The sequence below is a fragment of the Delphinus delphis genome, chromosome 11 (assembly GCF_949987515.2).
Source record: "Delphinus delphis chromosome 11, mDelDel1.2, whole genome shotgun sequence".
Lineage (NCBI taxonomy): Eukaryota > Metazoa > Chordata > Mammalia > Artiodactyla > Delphinidae > Delphinus > Delphinus delphis.
The window spans coordinates 19,003,608-19,028,036 of record NC_082693.1 but is presented as its reverse complement, the minus strand read 5'-3'; positions in this window follow the sequence as shown (position 1 = coordinate 19,028,036).

Here is a 24,429-nt window from a genome sequence, read left to right as displayed (position 1 = left end):
AGGCAGCCTGTTTCTACCCTACATCCTGGCGCTCAGCCTCATTGAAACGTAAGACAGGAAGAGACCTTTACTCTCCAATATCACCCACCACTTGAGTGAGAGCATTTGCTACTGGATCCTGGGAAGGCTCCTCAGATCGCCTAACCTAGTCCACGAGGAGCCCTTGTTCTTTCCTTTTCCAGAAAGCCTTGTATGTCTCTGTCAGCGTCCCATCCTTGTCACCAAAGCTCATGAACTTGGAAGGGTCTGAGATTTTCCTCTTCTGGCAAGCTAACAAGTTAGGCTGCTACAGTTTCAGAGCTGCTGGCAGAAGATACACAATTCCTGGGTTAGACACAAAGGACTTTATTACTCATGGCAGAGTGAAAAAAAGACAAACCTTCATGTTTGCATCAGTTCCTTTGTCCCCCAAATCCCACAGGGCCCAGGTGGGTGCTGCACACATAATTCGTTGTGTCACAGCTGAGGAACCCTGCACTTAGGAAACCCCAGGCTTTTAAAGGGGCTCTTAGCAAAACTGCCCAAACTTTGTACTGAAGGGACACATCACACAGACCTGAAAATGAGATGTGCAGAAACATGAAAGACCCATGGAGAACTGTCTTCCAACACATTTTCACCTGATATTCCATCGTTAAAGAGTCAGTCTCCATCAAAGTTCACTAGCAAGTCAAACAATTAGCTATTTCCCCAAAGGAGAAAAAATATCTGACAAAGATGAAATGGCTTCATTTCAAAACTCTGAAGAATTCTGCTATGATTCTTTTATATGGGCTTATTACAAGCCCCATATAACCTGCCTTAGACCCTGTGGTAGGCAGAATAATCTACCCCCCCCAAAAGACGTGTACGTCCTAATCCCTAGAACCTGTGAATTTTTAACCTTACATGGCAAAGGGGAATTAAGATTGCTCATCAGCTAAATTCTACACTCACGTTTCCTGCTTCTTCCATATTTGATGTATCCTGGGTATGGTGATATAAAAGAAAAATATATGGGCTTTGGATCAGATAAACTAGGGTTTAGAATTCTGATTTTACAGTTTGGACAGGTTATTTCACCTGAGTATCAATTCAATCATGTGTATATTAAGGATGAGAAGACCTATGTTATAGAAATGTGATGTTTAAATGAGATAATATTACCAGAGATGTGCAAGAGATGTTAATTTCCAACTTCTTATCCTTATGTTTAAGGACAACTAGATAATAGATGTACATCCTCACTCAAACTCTGTGTTAGTTTTCTAGGTTCGACATCATAAAGTACCACAAACTGAGTGGTGTAGTGTAAACAACAGAAATGTATTGTCTCACGATTCTAGAGGCTAGAAGTCCAACATCAAGTTGTTAGCAGAATTGATTCCTTCTGAGGGCTGTGTAGAGAATCTGTTGCCTGCCTCTTGCCTATCTTCTGGTGATTTTCTATAAATCTTTGACATTCCTCGGCTTGTAAAAGCATCGCCCCCATCTCTGCCTTCATTTTCAGATGAAGTTCTCCCTATGTGTATCCAAATTTCCCTTATTTAAAAGGACATCAGGGGCTTCCCTGGTGGCGCAGTTGTTGGGAGTCTGCCTGCTGATGCAGGGGACACGGGTTCGTGCCCTGGTCTGGGAAGATCCCACATGCCGCGGAGCGGCTGGGCCCGTGAGCCATGGCCGCTGAGCCTGCGCGTCCGGAGCCTGTGCTCCGCAACGGGAGAGGCCACAACAGTGAGAGGCCCGTGTACCACAAAAAAAAAAAAAAAAAAAAGACAGCAGTTATATCAGATTAGGGGCCCACCCTACTCCAGTATGACTTCATCTTAACTAATTACATCTGCAGTGACCCTATTTCCAAATGAGGTCACATTATGAGATACTGGGGGTTAGAACGCCAATGTATAAGTTTTGAGGGGACATAATTCAATCCCTAATGGTATTCTAAGCTATCTTCACTAGCAACAGCTTTTTGTAAAACTAGGCATTTAATGTTATTAATTGTCAATCCAATATCATTTTCTTCCACTAAAGAGTGCAGGTTTGTCAGATTGTCAGGTAATAATGTCTGATATAATAATCTACATGAAATGTTTAATGAAAGCAATTACTGAAACATTTCTTTAGCTAAACATCCTATAATTGTCTTCCCACAACATGGAAGTATAACCAGAGAAGTTCAAACCATTATCAGTGAAAGAAACTCTGTAATTCAGGGAGCTTTAGTACTTATTATTATCAGACTAAGTCAAGCAATATTGTTTGATTTTTGTATTCTAATACCATGTTTCTTATGGCCTCTGATGAATAGTGATAAACAGTACATGTACCGAGTACCACTTTATGTATTGAGTACCATTTTTGAAGTGGCTTTGTAAGCAGCGTTGCTTTAAGATTAGTATTGCAGAGAGTTCAGCCGTGTGTTTAAAGAGAGCTCTAGCAATAACGGTGTCCAGGGGAACCCTGCAGAAGACGGAAGATCCATTTAATTCTGTCTCTTTCATGCTTTTCTTTTTCCCTGAACATTTGTTTAAAAAAACCTGTTGAGAAAGTACTATGTGTAAAATACAACATGGTACTAGGTGCTAGAAATGAAAGCCCTGCTATTAAGGACCTCGCAGTTTAGCAAGGGGAAATACAGTCCTAAGTTAATAGTGGTAAAATAATGTGGTATTTCCGCTTCTGATCCAGATGAAGTAACAGAATTTAGCCTCCTGCTGAAACAACTTAAAAAAGGACAAAATCTATAAATCAATGATTCTTAAGACAGTGAACATCAGGCAACAAAGGAAGTGATTACTGAGAGATGAGAAATTAATTAGGTGAGCCTTAAGACAGCCCCAGCTTACTGTCTGCAGAGTTTCCAGGCCACCATGCCAGGAGGACGAACCCAGTCAGAGCTCAGTGGATTCTTTGAGTTGAGGAGTTGGAGCTGAGAGTTCTAGGAGATCAAGCAGCTGGAGTTCTCATGGTAGATGGTAGACTGCAGGAGAAAAGAGCACTGCACAGAGAGCCTTGGAGGCCCAAGCCTTGGAGACCCCTCTAATCTTCCATAGGGTACTGAGAGCACAGTTGCCGAGGGAACTAACCAAGGCCAAGTGAAGAACCATCTGAATGAATTGAAGAAATAATACTTGGTGCTCACTTAGAGCTGAGGATAATTTGTTTTCCCACCAGCCAGAGTGGCAAACCTCATAGCTCACAGAGCATCACTCAGTAGTGGGCCCAAATTAGCGCTAGACTAAAGGCTGCTCTTTTCCAGTTTAACAAAGCTTAAAACCATGACCTCAAGGAGTCAAACTCTTTTCAAGTAACTTAAATGTGTCTCAGAGCAAAGCCATACAAAAATATCCATATCTAACAAGGCTAAATTTACAATGTCTGGCATCTAATCAAATATTATCAGGCACACAAAGAAGCTGGAAAGTATGACCCATATGAGAAAAATAATATAATGTGAGTTATAATATTAGGGATATTCATAAGCGATGATGGGAGTACAGAAGAAAGGACAATGAACTCTGTTTGGTCAGCATGCCTGAGGCAGGTATTCAAAGAAGGCTTCCTGGAGGAGGAGAGAGCTGATGTGAAAATTAATGAATGAGTAGGTGTTAGCCCGCTGAAGATAAGAGAAAAGGCATTTGTGACAGAGATCACAGGCTGTGCCACACACAGGGGCATGGAATTATAGATTCTCTATGACTAAACAACATACAAGTGGTCAGTATGGCTGAAGGTAAGAGGGGCAAGAGAAGACCCGGGAGAGCTGTGTGTGAGTCAGGACCTGAAGCGTATCCTGCTTGGCAAATGTTTTCTGTCAAGGTCCAGAGAGTAAATATTTTAGACTTTACAGACCACAATCAGCCTCTTGCACACTCTTTGTGTGTGTGTGTGTGTGTGTGTGTGTGGCCCTTGGACCATAGATTGCAGACCTTGCATAGGTGATGAGGCATGATTGAGTGCTTTTCAAAAGGGAAAGACCTGTTAGGTTTGCATTTTAGGGTCGTTTTGCCAAATGCGTGGAGGATGCATTTGAGGGCATCAGGCAGGGAGACTGTTTAGAGAACTATTGTGTTAGCTCAATTGAGAGAGAAGGGGGGGCCTGGCTTTATGAGTCTGAAACACTAAAGAGGAGGGTTTATTACACAGTTGCATCATAGATTTGGGGATTATCAGCAAATATCTCAGTTTAAACCTCAAGCATGGGTAAGATGATGGAGGGAGAACAGGCTGAGGGAGAAGAGTCTTGATTGAAAGACTGCTAGGTACTAGTACATTTACTTGGAGAGCATTCATCCTTAGTATAACCCTGTATAGACAAATTCCATGACCCCCGTTTTACAGATGGGGAACCCAAATCTCTGAGAGGTTAAGCAGCTTACCCAGAACCACCAGTTAGAAAGACAGACTTGGAATGAAAACCAGTCCATTGGTTCTGAAAGCTCTCATTCTATTTCTCCATGGATAGTGCCCTCAACTCTCCTTAAGACATGGAGCTGGTGGCCTTCAGCCACCAGTGTGGCCTCTGTCCACAGCGCTCTCCTCCTGACCACATGGGACTCACAGCACTTTGCTTTCAGCTACATGCCAGTGGTCCAGAGACACAAGACCTGGCCAAGCTGCTCACAAAGGAAAGAGACCTGTGCTGCTGCCCATCGCGTATTCTGCCACCATTTCCAAAGGGTACAACGTCCTTCTTTGCAACCTATTTTGCCTCCTACTCCTCGAATTTCAACCAGCCCCACTGCCCCCCTTCCAAACTTAAAAATTCATACAGTTCATACGCACAAAACTCACAAGATCCTTGAGACACTCTACTGTAGTGAGGAATTTCTAAAAGTCAGTCCTAGCACTGCAACTGTTCGCAAAGAGAAACTGGCCAATATTCAGAATTCTACAAACATATGGTAAGGCAGAGCATATTTTAAATATCAAGAACATTCACTCGAGACCTTCCCAAATGGTTTCAAAATTTTATTTGGGGTTTGGACACATATCAAAACATGTAGTTACCTGAGAGGTCATGGCCTGCCTAAACCTTTAGGGTGCACACATTTTTCACTGAATACACAAATTAATTAGGTTAATTAAAATTTGCATCCAGTTTTGCACCAAAACTGGGAATGGCTTTGATAGATAGGCAGTACTTCACTAAAGTAACTCGAATATCCTTCTCTTAACACTAGTTTCCCCTTTTTATTTGTTCAGCACGAAAAACAAACACTGAACATATGGAAGGATAACAGGGAGTGCTGAAAACTTTGAAAAATATTTTATGTAAGTTTAATTTTGGTTACACAGGATTTAATGTTTTGAAGGATTTAGTGCAAATTTTTCTTCAATCCTAGGGAATTTGCTGATATGAGAAAAATAGGATTGTGTTTGTCCTTGAACAAACACAAGCTTTGGGAAGAAGGCAGCACCATGGGTTATAGATCCATGTTACTAATAGGAAGCTGAAAGACACAGAGGAGGGCATATTTCACAGATTTATGTCAATACTGTGAGAAAACTTGGAAAGACCCCCAATTGTTTATTTTCCTAATATTTTACAGATCTTTTCTTCTAAAACTAGAAGTTGAATAGAAATACTAAAGAGAAATGCTTTTTGAATTTATTAAGATTGAATCTCTCTATCAGAACCTTCAGTAATGTGAACCACAAAACAATGAAATTATATAAATGTGATAGAAATATGTTTTTTAGTTTAACAATAAAACATTCATAATGCCATAGGTTGCTTTAAAGTACTTAGTTCTAATTTTCTGAATTCCTGCCTTCTCTCCATCCCTGTTCCCCCCATATGTCCTATCGGATTTCTTTCATATCATCCCTTTGTTTTCACTGAGTTCTCTTTCCCTGTCCAAGGTATCTAAAATTCCACTTTTCACAAGAAATTTACTTTGATTACAGGGCAGGCGGGGATATACAGAGATGGGAAAATGAAAATGTTCTCCTTTTTCCAGCAGAGTCATAAACATCTGACTGTTCTTTGGCTTTAATTTCAAATAAAATGAAATGTAAAGCATCCCTAGACAAACACTTTATTATGCCTTGTTACACCTCTTCATACTTTTCTAGGAATGTAGCTTATTGATAAGTGTTCCTATAATATTAAATCCATGGACAAATTTATTCCTTTTCATTAAAGGATCCAAAAGAGAGTGATGTTTTCTTCTATATGAAATTAAATTATATTTGTTACATGTGGATACATATATATGAGTATATATATATATATTTACACTATTATTTTTCTGTGTTTAAATGTAGCATTTTAAAAAATTCCTTTTTTAACAGCAAACATAATAACATATTTTGTCTTTAGAACAGTATTGTTTCTGTGAAATATAAGATCTATTGTGGATTTATAAGCTTTGAGAAATATGAATATAATAAAAGAGGTCAGTGTCACTGACATATCGTGAACACCCACCACTTGTTTTTCAAATAGTAAATGCAAAACATGTTCTAATTAGTAGCTATAATCCTGTTTCATGAAAGGTTTATCATGTTGACTCTGTTGCAAGTGTACCACGTTATAGATCAGAAATTTCTAGTGAATTGAAGATTTGCTCTACAAATAAAAGAAGATATGGCTGCATATAAATCTGGGTGTGTGCATAATTGAAAGAGCTATAGAAACGAAAATGGGGAGGGAACCAGCAATTCCTGGAATTGATGCCCATTGAATCTCTGCCCATTTCTAAAAAAGAACCTTGAAAAAAACATATTCTGGCAAAATACTGGTTTCCATTACTTTTCATTTTCTCTTGCCAGGATCAGAACCAGATGTTCTGTAATATAGCAAAGTCTGTTCTATTGGCATTTTTGGTCGTATTAACTTCAGGAACTACTGGAAATTTTATGTGAGAAGATTCACAGGTGATTAGCATCCAAATTTCCTGAGATTTCAGGGGTTTTGATGAGGTTGGAGAAGAGATGGCATACAGTGAAAGTGTCCAAATATCCTGTGTTCTCTTCTTGATGTGCTCATGTTCATAGTGAAATACATATGCTCATATAACTTATCTTACAACATATGGTACAATGTAATTGAAGAAAGTCTATGCAATTATTTCACCCCTCCAAAAAAAGAAAAGTGTTCTATATTATTAATAAAAATAAATCAGGGCTTTGGTGCGTGCTGGAGATACAGATTTCAAATACAGCCTACACCAATATCCCACAAGTTTAAGTGGAAATAAGAATGGAACATTGTACAATCAGGTTACAGCTCAGGTTAGTGTCATCTCCTCTTTTCCCCCCCAGCTCTTACATCTAACCTGACTGTAAAGCAAATGATTTCAAAACTGACAACTCACACATTTAGAACTTGAATTATGTGGGTGATCATACTTAAAATTGGATCCATTGCTTTCATTCTCTGTAAATTTTGTCATCTCTACTAACGGTGGGAATGTCTCTTAAAATGCAATACCATATTTAAAAGTACTCCTCCGCCCCCAACACACACACATCCTACATTTGAAGAGCTGCTCAAAGTACTTTCATTTAATAGCATTTCTAGGCTATTCTGGCAATTGTTACCATAGTCTGGCTGTCATAAAAGACTTACCACCCCTTGGAGGCTCTCTACTGATGGTCTGAAAAATTGACACAGCATTGACTATGTAAGTTTCAACTGGATATGCTTATAATTTTAATTTTATAATGGATACTGGTTAAGGCAGTGAAAGAAAGCATGTGTATTAGTAAAGAAAAACAGGAAAATGTAGATAATAATATTTTGCTTTAGTGAAATAACGTTTCTGAAGAAGCTCCCAATTCTTCATTCTACTCGCTACCTCTATGGTGTTGTGGAAACTAATGTGATGAGACAGAGTAGATCCTCTAGAAGAATGGGGGAGGTCTTACATTCAGGTCTTTAAACCATTTTGAGTTTATTTTTGTATATTGTCTTAGAGAATGTTCTAATTTCATTCTTTTACATATAGCTGTCCACTAATTGAAGAGACTGTCTTTTATCCATTGTATATTCTTGTCTCTTTTGTCATAGATTAATTAACCAGAAGTGTGTGGGTTTATTCCTGGGATCTCTATTCTGTTTCATTGATCTATGTGTCTGTTTTTGTGCCAGTACCATACTGTTTTGATTAGCTTTTTAATATAGTCTGAAGCAAGGGAGCATGATTCCTCCAGCTCTGTTCTTCTTTCTCAAGAATGTTTTGACAGTTTAGGGTCTCTTGTGTTTCCATACAAATTTTAAAATTATTTGCTCCAGTTCCAGTAAAAAATGCCATCGGTATTTTGATAGGGATTGCATTGAATCTGTAGATTGCCTTGGGTAGTATGGTCATTCTAACAATATTAATTCTTCCAATCCAAGAATATGGTATATCTTTCCATCTGTTTGTGTCATCTTCAATTTCTTTCATCAGTCTCGTAGTTTTCTGAGTACAGGCATTTCACCTCCTGAGGTAGGTTTATTCCTAGGTATTTTATTCTTTTTGATGCAATAGTAAACGGGATTGTTACCTCAATTTCTCTTTTTGATAGTTTGTTAGTGTATAGAAGTGCAACAGATTTCTGTATATTAATTTTGTATCCTACAAATTTACCAAATTCATTGATGAGCTCTAGTAATTTTCTGGTGGCATCTTTAGGATTTTCTATGTATAGTATCATGTCATCTGCAAGCAGTGACAGTTAAACACTTAGAGGAAAACATAGGCAGAACACTCTGACATAAACCATAGCAATATTTTTTTTGGATTTGTCTCCTAAAGCAAAGGAAATAAAAGCAAAATTAAACAAATGGGACCTAATTAAATTTAAAAGCTTTTGCACTTCAGAGGAAACCATCGACAAAACAAAAGGCAACTTACTGAAGAGTAGAAAATATTTGCAAATGTTATGACCAATAAGGAGTTAATATCCAAAATATATAAACAGCTCATACAATTCAACATCAAAAAACCAGACAATCCAATTAAAAAATGGGCAGAAGAACTGAATAGACATTTTTCCAAAGAGGAAGTGCAGATGGCCAACAGGCCCACGAAAAGATGCTCAACATCGCTCATCATCAGGGAAATGCAAATCAAAACCACAATGAGATATCACCTCTCACCTGCCAGAATGGCTATTGTCAAAAAGAACACAAATAATGAAAGTTGTCAAGGATGTGAAGCAAAGGGAAACCTCCTACACTGTTGGTGGAAATGTAAATTGGTGCAGCCACTGTGGAACAGTATGGAGGTTTCTCAAAAAACTAAAAATAAGACTACCATACGAGCCAGCAATTTCACTCCTGCGTATATATCTGAAAAAAACAAAAACACTAATTCTAAAAGATGCGTACACGAAAATGTCCATAGCAGCATTGTTTACAATTGCCAAGATATGGAAACAGCCTGAATGTCCAATGTCCATCAACAGATGAATGAATAAAAAAGATTGTGTGTGTGTGTGTGTATATATATATATATATATATATATATATATATATATATATATATACCCACACACAATGGACTACTACTCAGCCATATAAAAGACTGAAATTTTGCAATTTGTAGCAACATGGATGGCCTGGGAGGGCATTGTGCTAAGTGAAATAAGTCAGACAAACATAAATACTATATGATGTCACTTATATGTAGAATCTACGACTCACAGATATAGAGAACAAACTAGTGGTTACTAGTGGGGAGATGGAGAGGGAGAGGGAAAATATAGGGGTATGGGACTAAGAGGTACAAACGATTATGTACAAAATAAACTATAAGGATATATTGTACAGCACAGGGAATATAGCCAACATTTGATAAGAACTATAAATGGAGTATAACCTGTAAAATTGTAAATCACTATATTGTATGCCTGTAACATATTATATTGTATGTCAACTAATCTTCAATTAAAAAAAAGAGAGTGGGAGGGGAAGGGGATCACTAAAGTGTCAAACTTTTCAACTCCACCCCATCCCACACCCAAAGTAGGCTTTATGGGTGAGCTTCCAGCATCATGTTTCATTTCCTGTGGGAAGAATGAGTATAAGAAAATGTTATTGATGCAACCAGGCAGGCCGTGACCAGATGTTCAGAGAGTCCCTATTGACAAGTCTGTGAGATCGAGCTGGAGACCCTAAATTTCCCCAATCCCCTATAGTAGGGCTTCTGTGGCCAGGTCAATTTGAAATATTAGGCAACACTCTCCCTAAACACATTAAAACCATAATCTATCAAAAGAATCAGCAATGCAAATTCTTCCTTGTACAGAATTTTTCCGTAGTATTTACCAGTGAACATTACCTTAGTTACTAGTTAAAACCTTACCAGGAATTAGTTGAAAACCCACTGAAAGACAGAGGGGAACATATATACGTGAGGTCCTTCCTGGGGGCTTGAGTATTACAATTGTAGGGTATAGGATAAATTGAATGGGAAAGGGAGTTGATGAGGTAGAGGGCAAGGTGTTAATGTTTGGTCTCTATCTGTTTCATAATTTTTCCTCAAATTGGCTTTGACAATGAGACTCAAAATTAAATTCAGACATGTCATAGCTTGCCAATGCTGCGAACAATGCTTTGTTTTTCTCCATTCACACTGCCCAGGGATGGATAACAAGGGTGTATTCCTATTCTAATTTCTAAAATGGTAAATTATCTTTGGAAAGAAGCCGAGTTCCTTCCAAAGGGTAGGTTTGGGAATCTCTGGAAGCATCAGGAGATATTTTTCTTAAAAGGCTGGCAAAGTGCCCCATTGCCCAAGGAAAGGGTTTGTTACCATATTTGCCAGAGTATAAAATATAATTATCCCCTCTGTACCAATATGCTGCCAGCTGCTCCCAAATGCCTAATCAGAGTTGATCTCAGTTATTCTCCCCACCTTCCCAGATAAAAGAGACTATCAGGTTTTGACTACAAGGGATTTCTAGGTGGCCTTCTTGACTATCTGACAATACCCTGGGGTGATGAAATACTGTGTTAAAAGACCCAGCCTGGAGGAGAGTGAAGAGCAGTACTTAAATGCACTACAATTTAAATTGAGATATGTCAAACACAGGAGTGTCTTATAGTCAACAGATAGGATTATCAGACAATTTATGTTCTGAAATTTAAAAGAAAGCAGCCCACTCTCTGTAGGTGTGAAGGCTGTGAAAGGAAGAAAGAGGTGGTTCTGGTTCAGAAAGATGGCAAATACTGTACTAAATCATGTCTTCATCCTGGTTGGGCACGCTGGGAGTCAGCTGGGTTTAGGATTCAAAGAGTTGAGAACTAATTGTTTCAACCTAAGAGCTGCCCAGGCTGACTCAAGTGATTGTTAATTACCCTCCCTCCCTGCAGAACCACAGTAGAAGGGTCAGCTTTATGGACCAAGGGAGCATCATCACTGGGTGGACTGGTATCATCTGTCACATGTGATACCACGTGGCAGTGCAAAGCAAGAGCAGCAATGTTCTCCCTGCTTTGCAGTGCATAAGCCCCGAGGTTAACAAAAGATCTATAGGAAGAAAGTAGCAGATATTTTCTGGCTAATATGACACATGTGGTTTGCTACTTGAGTTTGTGGGGAAGTTTATGCTGATTATCTTCATTAGAAACTCTCTCGTCACTCAGATTACAAAAGAGAAAACTTAGATGGGAGAAAGGTTGCAAAGAAATTTAGTCCCATGACAGGAAGGAGAATCCAATTGTGATGTCTCATTCAGGGCTCTATTCGTTATATTAGACAACATTTTTTTTGACAAGGGGAGACTTTTGTTTTCATTTTTTATTGAAGTATAGTTGATTCACAACGTTTCAGGTGTACAACAAAGTGAATATTCAAGATATTCTTTTCCAGATTCTCTTCCGTTATAGGTTATTACAAGATAATGAAAATAGTTCCCTGTCCTATACAGTAGGTCCTTGTTGTTTATCTATTTTATATACAGTAGTGTGTATATGTTAATCCCAAATTCCCAATTTATCCCTCCCCCTATCTTTCCCCTCTGGTAACCATAAGTTTAGACTTTTCTATAATCCAACAACCTTAATACTGCACTTTGATGATTGCTGACTTCACTCATTTTTCCACTTACTCAATAAATAAATATTTATTGAGCAACTATTATGTACCAAATACCCTCTTAAATGCCAGGAATACAGAAGGGAAAAATACAAATGCCCTGTCTTTGTAGAGCTTGGTTTTTAATGAGATTTTTTTTTTTAATTTGTACACTCATGTTCAGAGAAATAAAAGCTATTCCAAAAGCTGTGACAAATAAGACATCTCAAAACCTCAAAACCATGCTCAACAACTGAACAAAGTCAGTAAATTCCACCTCCTGAACATTGTCTGATCAAACACTCCACCCCCACATATCAATAAGCTAATAATGACTAGTGGATAAGAGATCATTTGTGGACTAACAGGAGTCAGGTAATGGGTCACTGTAAGCAAAACTAACATGGGCAAAGTTTGCTTTCAATACGCTCATCCTTTGTCTTCTGTGTTCTCTGATTTTTTTTTTCCGTAATAGTGATGTCATCTCTTCACCCTGGTGATACAGCCTCCCTCCTCAATCTTTCCCCTTCATCCTTTCTCCCAAACCTACATTCCCTTCAGAGGAAGATATAAACAGATAGTGAGAGTTTTAAGGCTTTCATTCAGGTGCTTTAGCAGAAATCAGAGCATTAGAATTAAGAAATCCCTAGCAGAATTTAAACCCAGCTAGCACTAAAGCTGGAAGGTCAAATATGGATCAGCAGGAGGCAGCACACAAGGAAACAGTTCAACAGAATTTGATCCTTCTAGGCTCTGAATCTCTGAGTCTGGGGTCACAATCATTGATGCCATTTTGGATATTATTTGAGTGCTTTGTATTACATTGATATTATGTTATGAAATATAAACTTATATTCAGAATTTGGAGATATTTTAAGGTATTAATTCTTATCATTTTTGCTATTGTTTATTAGCAAACCATTAGTTCATACTTGTTCACAGATTTAGAAACTGTCAACAATATAGTCATGTATTTCTTATTAGATGTGATTTTACATAGCTCAAATACATAATTCATAGGCACTATATTTTCTAAAAATATCAAAACATGGACATATTTAAATTGACCTTAGCTTTAATCCTCCATGCAGATCCTCGCAAGTTCCAACGTTAAAAAAGCTATAGAGAAAAGAGACAATAGAAAAAAGAAAACTCACGAATATTAATACCAAAGAAAGAAAGATAAACATATGCCAGAATCTTGGAGAAATTCCACCAAGTGTAAGGCAGATGAAGTTTGATTTGGAAAAAGCGTTTCCATGCTTCATTTTTGAGTGGATATTGCCTGAAAAAAAATTGTTTAAGATATGTTGTATTTTTCATTAACTCAGAGACACACAGCCTATGCCAACTGAAGTCTGTTCATAAGGTGCTGCTTTTGGGACATGCCTGAAGACTGTTCCTGTCCTTGTTTCTTCAATCCCAGCTATCTACATCCACTCAGATTTAGCAAATTACAAAAGCCAAGAGAGCAGTAAATTAACAATACGCTTGCTTTGAGATTGAGAGGGATAGTTTTTAGGAGTAAAGTGCATTAGGTCAAGTAGAGATTTAAAAAAGACCCAAAGCAGTGCCAACTAAGTGGTGTAGCATTTCATATGCTCCACTGGTTATTAAATAATATACTAATGCCTGCAAAAATTAGAGACATTTAGGTGCTGTGCAACTTGAATCCCCGCTATGAAAAAAAGCAGGAGAAAATTGATTATGTCTCAGCTTCAGGTAACCCACAGTCACTTTCATTAGTAAATATTAAGTCTGGAAATATCTTGCCTCATTTGAGTAAAATCAAAGTAAAATATATATATAGCTTTTGAAAAAGGTATTGTAAACAATGAAGTAACAAACCCTAAAAAGAAATCTCTAAAAATAGGCTTATTTTGAAAATCAGAAAAAAAGTTTTGGAAAACAAATTGGCACATTCAATAAAATTTAAGATATGGCCATTATAATGCTATTTCACTGTTAAGAGACAAAATCTAAAATAAAAGTCAATAGGATGGACTATAAATGGATATAAATAGGAAACACTTCCAGGAAACAAATATGAAACAAGAGGTAGTAAAATACAGAAATGACGAAGAAGAAAATGTAATCAGTCATTTGCTGCAAAGATTTACAAATTATCTTACAGCTTATAGTGAAAAAATAAAGATGTTAAAAAAAGTACTAGAAAGTGACAGACTTGGACAATAAAGAATAAAAATTTGTGAGTATAAGTAATGCACCTTAAGAAAAAGCAAGAGCTTTTGGTCGCAATCAAAGACATAACAGGAGAAAACATTCTGACCTAAAAAAAATTCATGTTAGCAAATGTATAGGATTCCCACACTTTATGTTAAATTACTGGGGAAAAGGCACATCACTAAATATTTCCAGAAGAAATATTTGAAATATGAGAAGGAGGAGGTTGATTCAAGGTGGCAGAGTAGAAGGATGTGGGCTCACTCTCTCTTGCGAGAGCACCAGAATCACAACTAACTGTTGAACAGTCATTGAAAGGAAGACTCTGGAACTCACCAAAAAATATACCCCACATCCAAAGACAATGGAGAAGCCACAATGAGATGATAGGAGGGGCGCAATCACAATAAATCAAATCCCATAACTTCTGGGTAGGTGACTCACAAACTGGAAAACAATTATACCACAGAAGTCCACCCACTGGAGTTAAGGTTCTGAGGCAAACATCAGGCTTCCCAACTTGGGGGTCCGGTAAGGGAGGAGGCATTCCCACAGAATCAGACTTTGAAGGCTAGTGGGATTTGATGGCAGGACTTTGACAGGACTGAGAGAAACAGAGACTCCACTCTTGGAGGGCACACACAAAGTAGTGTGCACATCAGGACCCAGGGGAAGGAGCAGTGACCCCATAGGAGACTGAACCAGGCCTACCTGTTAGTGTTCGAGGGTCTACTGCAGAGGTAGGGGGCAGCTGTGGCTTACTGTGGGGTCAAGGACACTGGCAGCAGAAGTTCCAGGAAGAACTCCTTGCCATGAGCACCCCATTAGCCCCACCAAAGAGTCTGTAGCCTCCAGAGCTCCATTGCCTCAGGCCAAACAACTAACAGGGAGGGAGCTAAGATCCACCATCAGCAGACAAATGGATTAAAGTTTTACTGAGCTCTGCCCACCAGAGCAACACCCAGCTCTACTCACCACCAGTCCCTCCTATCAGGAAACTTGCTCAAGCCTCTTAGATAGCCTCATCCACCAGAGGGCAGACAGCAGAAACAAGAGGCACTACAATCCTGCAGCTTGTGGAAAGAAAACCACATTCACAGAAAGACAGACAAAATGAAAAGGCAGAGGACTATGTACCAAATGAAGGAAGAAGATAAAACCCCAGAAAACAACTTACTGAAGTGGAGATATGCAAGCTTCCAGAAAACAAATTCAGCGTAATGATAGCGAAGATGATCTGGGACCCTGGAAAAAGAATGGAGGCAAAGAGCTAGAAGATGCAATAAATGTTTAACAAAAACCTAGGCGAATTAAAGAACAAACACCTAGAAGAATTAAAGAACAAAAAAACAGAGATAAACAATACAATAATTGAAGTGAAAAATACACTAGAAGGAATCAATAGCAGAATAACTGAGGCAGAAGAATGGATAAGTGACCTGGAAGACAGAATGGTGGAATTCACTGCTGCAGAACAGCATAAAGAAAAAAGAATGAAAAGAAATGAAGACAGCCTAAGACACTTCTGGGACAACATTAAACGCACCAATATTCACAATATAGGGGTCCCAGAAGGAGAAGAGACAAAGAAAGAACCCGGAAAATATTTGAAAAGATTATAGTAAAAAACTTCCCTAACATGGGAAAGGAAATAGCCACCATGTCCAGGAAACACAGAGAGTTCCAGGCAGGATTAACCTATGGAGAAACACACAGAGACACATAGTAATCAAATTGACAAAAATTAAAGACAAAGAAAAATTGTTAAAAGCAGCAAAGGAGAAATGACAAATAACATACAAGGAAACTCCCATAAGGTTAACAGCTGATTTCTCAGCAGAAACTCTACAAGCCAGAAGGGAGTGGCACAATATATTTTAAACAATGAAATGGAAGAACCTACAACCAAGATTACTCTCATGGCAAGGATCTCATTCAGATTTGATGGAGAAATTGAAAGCTTTACAGACAAGAAAAGCTAAGAGAGTTCAACACCACCGAACCAGCTCTACAACAAATGCTAAAGGAACTTCTTCTAAGTGAGGAACACAAGAGAAGAATAGGAACTACAAAACCAAACACGAAAGAATTAAGAAAGTGATAATAGGAGCACACATATCGATAATTACCTTAAATGTGAATGGATTAAATCCTCCAACCAAAAGACACAGGCTCACTGAATGGACACAAAAACAAGACCCATATACACGCTGTCCACAAGAGACTCACTTCAGACCTAGGGACACATACAGACTGAAAGTGAGGGGACGGAAAAGGATATTCCATGCAAATGAAAATCAAAAGAAAGCTGGAGTAGCAATCCTCATATCAGACAAAATAGACTTTAAAATAAGACTATTACAAGACACAAAGAAGGACACTACATAATGATCAAGGGATCAATCCAAGAAGAACATATAAAAATTGTAAATATTTATGCACACAACATAGGAGCACCTCAATACATAAGGCAAATGCTAACAGCTATAAAAGAGGAAATCATCAGTAACACAATAATAGTGGGGGACTTTAACACCACACTTACACTAATGGACAGATCATCCAGACAGAAAATTAATCAGGAATCACAAGCTTTAAATGACAGAATAGACCAGATAGATTTAATTGATATTTCTAGGACATTCCATCCGAAAACAGCAGATTACACTTTCTTCTCATGTGCACATGGAACATTCTCTAGGATAGAAAAAATCTTGGGTCACAAATCAAGCCTCAGTAAATTAAAGAAAATTGAAATCATAGCAAACATCTTTTCTGACCACAACACTATGAGATTAGAAATCAATTAGAGGGAAAAAACCCATAAAAAACACAAACACATGGAGGCTAAATAGTACATTACTAAATAACCAAGAGATCACTGAAGAAATCAAAGAGGAAATAAAAAAATACTTAGAGACAAATGACAATGAAAACATGATGATCTAAAACCTATGGGATGCAACAAAAGCAGTTCTAAGAGGGAAGTTTATAGCAATACAAGCCTACCTCAAGAATCAAGAAAAAACTCAAACAATTTAACCTTAAACCTAAAGGAACTAGGGAAAGAAGAACAAACAAAACCCAAAGTTAGTAGAAGGAAAGAAACCATAAATATCAGAGCAGAAATAAATGAAATAGAAACAAAACAATAGCAAAGATCAATAAAACTAAAAGCCAGTTCTTAGAGAAGATAAACAAAATTGATGAACCTTTAGCCAGACTCATCAAGAAAAAGAGGGAGAGGACTCAAATCAATAAAATAAGAAATGTAAAAGGAGAACTTAGAACAGACACCACAGAAATACAAAGCATCATAAGAGACTACTACAGGCAACACTATGCCAATAAAATGGATGACCTGGAAGAAATGGACAAATTCGTCAAAAGGTATAATAAACTTCCAAGACAGAACCAGGAAGAAATAGAAAATATGAACAGACCAACCACAAGTAATGAAATTGAAACTGTGATTAAAATTATTCCAGCAAACAAAAGTCCAGGTCCAGATGATTTCACAGGTGAATTCTATCAAACATTTAGAGAAGAGATAACATCCGTCCTTCTCAAGCTCTTCCAAAAATTGCAGAGGAAAGAACACTCCCAAACTCATTTTATGAGGCCACCATCACCTTGATACCAAAACCAGACAAAGATACTACAAAAAAAGAAAATTACAGACCAATATCACTGACGAATATAGATGCAAAAATCCTCAACAAAATACTAGCAAACAGAATCCAACAACACATTAAAAGGATCATATACCATGATCTAGTGTGATTTATCCCAGGGATTCAAGGATTCTTCAATATATGCAAATCAATCAATGTGATACACCATATTAACAAATTGAAGAACAAAAACCATATGATCATCTCAATAGATGCAGAAAAAGCTTTTGACAAAATTCAACACCCGTTTATGATAAAGACTCTCCAGAAAGTGGGCATAGAGGGAACCTACCTCAATATAGTAAAGGCCTTATATGACAAACCCACAGCAAACATCATTTTCAATGGTGAAAAGCTGAAAGCATTTCCTCTAAGATCAGGAACAAGACGAGGATGTCCACTCTCACCACTCTTCTTCAACATGGTTTTGGAAGTCCTAGCCATGGCAATCAGAGAAGAAAAAGAAATAAAAGGAATCCAAATTGAAAAAGAAGAAGTAAAACTGTCATTGTTTGCAGATGACATAACACTATACATAGAGCATCCTAAAGATGTCACCAGAAAACTACTAGAGCTAATTCATGAATTTGATAAAGTAGCAGGATACAAAATTAATGCACAGAAATTCTTGCATTACTATACATTAACAACAGAAGATCAGAAAGAGACCTTAAGGAAACAATGCCATTCACCATTGCAACAAAAAGAATAAAATACCTAGGAATAAACCTACATAAGGAGGTAAAAGAGCTGTAATCAGAAAACTATAAGACACTGATGAAAGAAATCAAAGATGACACAAACAGATGGAGAGATATACCATGTTCTTGGACTGGAAGAACCAATATTGTGAAAATGACTACACTACCCAAAGCAATCTACAGATTCAATGCAATCCCTATCAAATTACCAATGGTATATTTTACAGACGTAGAACAAAAAATCTTAAAATTTGTATGGAGGGGCTCCCCTGGTGGTGCAGTGGTTGAGAATCTGCCTTCTAATGCAGGGGATACGGGTTCGAGCCCTGGTCTGGGAGGATCCCACATGCTGTGGAGCAACTAGGCCCGTGAGCCACAACTACTGAGCCTGCGCATCTGGAGCCTGTGCTCCGCAACAAGAGAGGCTGTGACAGTGAGAGGCCTGCGCACCACAATGAAGAATGGCCCCCACTTGCCACAACTAGAGAAAGCCCTTGCACAGAAACGAAGACCCAACACAGCAAAAATAAATTAATTAATTAATAAACTCCTATCCCCAACATCTTCTTTAAAAAAAAAAAAAAAGCAGGTGGAAATATTAAAAAAAAAAATAGCCAAAGCCAACTTGAGGAAAAAAAAAAAACGGAGCTAGAGGAATCAGGCTCCCTGACTTCAGACTATACTACAAAGATACAGTAATCAAGACAATATGGTACTGGCACAAAAACAGAAATATAGATCAATGGAACAGGATAGAAAGCCCAGAGATAAACCCACACGCCTATGGTCAACTAATCTATGACAAAGGAGACAAGGATATACAATGGAGAAAAGACTGTCTCTTCAATAAGTGGTGCTGGGAAAACTGGACAGCTACATGTAAAAAATGAAATTAGAACACTGCCTAACACCATACACAGAAATAGACTCAAAATGGATTAAAGACCTAAATGTAAGACTGGACACTATAAAACTCTTAGAGGAAAACATGGACAGAACACTCTTTAGCATAAATCACAACAAGATCTTTTTTGATCCACCTCCTAGAGAAATGGAAGTAAAAACAAAAATAAACAAATGGACCTAATGAAACTAAAAGCTTTTCACAGCAAAGGAAACTATAAACAAGACAAAAAGACAACCCTCAGAATGGGAGAAAATATTTGTAAATGAATCAACGGACAAAGGATTAATCTCCAAAATATATAAACAGCTCATGCAGCTCAATATTAGAAAAACAAACAACCCAATCCAAAAATGGGCAGAAGACCTAAATAGACATTTCTCCAAAGAAGACATACAGATGGCCAAGAGATGTATGGAAAGGTTCTCAACATCACTAATTATTAGAGAAATGCAAGCCAAAACTACAATGAGCTATCACCTCACACTAGTTAGAATGGGCATCATCAGAAAATCTACAAACAGCAAATACTGGAAAGGGTGTGGAGGAAAGGGAACCCTCGTGCACTGTTGGTGGGAATGTAAATTGATACAGGCACTATGGAGAACAGTATGGAGGTTCCTTAAAAAGTAAATTACCATATTACCTAGCAATCTCACTACTGGGCTTATACCCAGAGAAAACCATATTCAAAGAGTCATGTACCACAATGTTAATTGCAGCTCTATTTACAATAGCCAGGACATGGAAGCAACCTAGGTGTCCATCAACAGATGAATGGATAAAGAAGATGTGGCACATATATACAATGGAATATTACTCGGCCATAAAAAGAAACGAAATTTGGTCATTTGTAGAGACATGGATGGACCTAGAGACTGTCATACAGACTGACGTAAGTCAGAAAGAGAAAAACAAATATCGTATGTTAACACATATATGTGGGATCTTGAAAAATGGTACAGATGAACCAGTTTGCAAGGCAGAAATAGAGACACAGTAGAGAACAAACATATGGACACCAAGGAGGGAAAGCAGGGGTGGGGGGTGAGGTGATGGTGGGATTAACTGGGAGATTGGGATTGACATACATGCACTAATATGTATAAAATAGATGACTAATAAGAACCTGCTGTATAAAAAATAAAATTCAAATAAAAAAAGAAATATGAGGAGTATGAAAATCTACTCAAGCATTGTGAATGTCTTACAATGTCATGTGACTTTCCTAAAGAATATTAATAAAGGGCAATGTAGCTATATGTACAGAGATCTGAGGAGAAACTTTTGTAGAATAAGATGCCTGAAAATTTCTCTTTCATATGTGAAATATACTTCATATGTATAATATATACTCAGATATTCAAGAACATGGAAGATATACTGCCTTCTACATAATTTGCAATTGAAGACAGAAAAAAGAGGTATAAGGTAAGATAAAAAATGTGAAATTTAAGTCCATGCAACAATTTAAACAAAGTTTTATGTTAAATAATTATTTTATATATGACTTCAAAATTAAATGTTACAATGTCAAAATTATTCAGAAAGCAGTAAGTATAATATATAAAATTTAAAAAATGACAATCTTATCCTAATATTAGTTTACATACACATAAAGAAGAGCACAACTCTAAGTTATATGAAAGTATAATTATGTTTAATTATGTATCTTAAAGAAAAATTAAAAGTTATGATTTCAGCTTCTGTTCAGATGAATGGAGAATTACAGTTAACTATTTTTTTGAGAAACCTAAGATAACTACCAACAGACGTACAATTTATACTTCTTAAAATAAGAGACTTTTAAATAAGTGCAGATAAAACATAATCTATTTAACAAAGACTTTAAAAAATAGCCAAAAAAATCCTTTAAAATATAATGTGTAAGACAGCATAACTAAAGCAAGATAAATATGTCAATAATAATGATAAATACAAATGGGCCACATTTTTTATGAAAGAAAAATGATTGTTAGATTGGTTTGATAAATAAGATAATATTGCATGGGGTTTATAAGAGATTCACCTATTCTTAGTGAATAAATGGATTAAGAGTTAAAAGATCAACATGACATCATATAAATATAAAATAGAAACGGGTCCTAAAGATTAATTCAAAGAAAATACTGAAACAAAGATTATTTCATATTGATTAAAGTGCACAGTGAAGACAAGACTGCCAAATATATGACTAAACTCAACAAGAAATATCCAGATATATGAAGAACAGTATGAAATTACCAAAGATCACGGAAGACTTTATTAGAAAGTTCTACCATTTTGCTGGTAGAAAGACTCAGTAATCTATAAAATATCAAGGCTCCCAAAATTAACCTTTATATTTAATAAATCTATCAATTGAAATTCTCAAATTTTGAAACTTAAAATTACTCCATCACTTATCAATAGGCAGAAGAATATATAGATATTTTTAGAAAAGATAACTAATGAAGCAATATTTACTTAACCAAATTTTAAAATACACTAAAACAATAATATGAAAATAGAATAAAAATAAAACACAAGACAGATAATTGAAAAGGATATAGAAATCACATGAAAATCCCATCAAAAGTTCATAATAGCTATTAAATGTATATAAAATAAAGTGGCACTTTAAGTTAGCAGGTAATAAGTGGATTATTTGACAAATGAATCTAAGATACTTGATTAAGTATTTGGAACAAAATATATATTAGAGCTATCTCATGCCATAAAAATGAATCCCAGAGTAATAATAGTTAAATAACAAAGTAGGGATAAATGGATCTAATTATAGCAAAGGAATTTATAAAGCATAAAAACAAAGAAACAAACAAAATTAAAAGAAATGGTTTCCTAAGAAATGAAAAGATTGCTAGCTATTGCTAAATCAAATATGAAAATGTATTTATATTAAAATCATAAATAAAACAGATGAATTAAAAAATAAAAAGGACTGTCTATCATATATGAGAGCCAATTGGTTAATATTTTTAATATAGAGAAAGCTCTTAAAAATTAATATGAAAATGCCTCCTACAAATGGGTAAGGTACATGAAAAAAATTGTTTACAAATAGCTAATACAAATAATAAAAATGTCCAAAATCACTGGTAATCAAATAAAACATTTTAAGTATTAGGGAGACATCATTTCTATGTATTCAATTCATAATTTTTTTAAAATAAAAACTCTCAGAGCTCTCAGGCTTGGAGAAGGAGTACTGATATAAGTTGATATAACCATTTGTAGGATTGTTTTGAAATATACATCAAGATATATGAAAATATTCATACCCACTTCTAAGGATAAATCCTAAGGAAATGATGAAACATTTTCCCAAGTAAATTTTATCATAGTCTCATAAAATGAATTTAATTGCAGCCATTAAAATTACTTACCAGCAGATGACTTAATATTAATAAAAAGGGATGCAAAGTGATCAATGTGTAATGTTAAATTTCATAGATTGCATATTTTTATTTTAATTATATAATTATTGCATGGATATTCATTAATTCAGAAATATTTATCAAGTACCTACTATGAAGTGGACTATGAGATAGACACTGAAGATAACAGCAACTAACAAAACTAAATAAGACAAAACCAAATCCCTGTCCTAATGGAGCTTTAGTTCAATTTAATATAATACATATTAGTAGATACAATATAGTAGATATATGTAGATACTACATACAATAAATATTAAGTCATTTCTGCACGGTGGGATTACGGATGGTTTCCAAAAATATTTTTTATTTTAATTCTCTCTCATAACCATATATTACTTTTATGCAAAAATCACATTTTAAAATGACTTCTGAATCAGAGTTTTTATTAAAAATGTACTTCAACAGAACTTTTTAATGTTAATATATATAGTATTAAATTTTTTTTTATAATGTTGGACATACCTTGTATTCATGATCCAAGATTGAAATCAGAAGCAGTATTTTAACTCTGGTTATCTAATTAAAATTCCAAACAGGGCCATTTCTCTAGACCACTATTTCTAGAAATATCCCCCTTATGTACCCCAGTGGAAATTTTAGGCATATCAAGTATTTCCCAGGCACTTTTGTTGCCCTAATTCCAGTTATTTATTTTAAATAATTTAATTTTGTTTGTACTGCATTCCTTTCCTCCTGCATTGAGTTTCTGTCTGACACTAGTGGAAACAAATTGCAAAACAACACAACAAAGGTTTTCCTCACAGCTGCTTCAACCAGATGGTAGATTTAAGCTTCTGGAAACATATTAGGAAAGCCTATTCCCGCATAAAGTCTATCTCAAGCTTCGACATCCCTAAGGCCCTTGCAAGACACAGAGAGGACTGCTAAGTTTGAGGTGTTTTTCTGTACAGTAATTTCTATCTTTATGCTATCCAACTGTCATGAACTTATAGGTTATCTCTGGCTCGCTCACCATCGTACATGTGCTTATATAACACCATGAACTAAAACACATATACTAGGTAATCCTGTTTGTACCCTTCCCATATCCGGACTGCTTTTATTTCAAGATGCCATTTCAGTGAACCATTATAATCTATGATAGCCCTTTTCCCCAAGAAGATGATCTTTTTGAAGAACAAAATATGAAGATAAAGCAAGAAACAGAAGAATCTAATTCCTTGATTATAGGATGACATTTTTATCACCACATTGTGGCAGCGATCATTGCAAGACATTCTTGTTTTTAAATACATATAATTTGTGTTCCTGAGTTGGCAGTTTGCCATATGGAAACCAGTGACCTGCAGAATTGCTGACTTGAGGTTGGATATCCAGATAGCAAGCCCAGAACCTAAATTCTTACCCCGTAGGCAAGAATTTGAGTAAAGTTATTGTCTAAATTGTTACCCTAAAGAGCAGCTCCAGTTATGTAATTTCACTGGACAAGGACTCTCCATGACACTCTACACCTACAGAAAGAGGCTCAAACTCTTTAGCATTTGAGAAGCTATAGAACATGGTCGAGCTGTT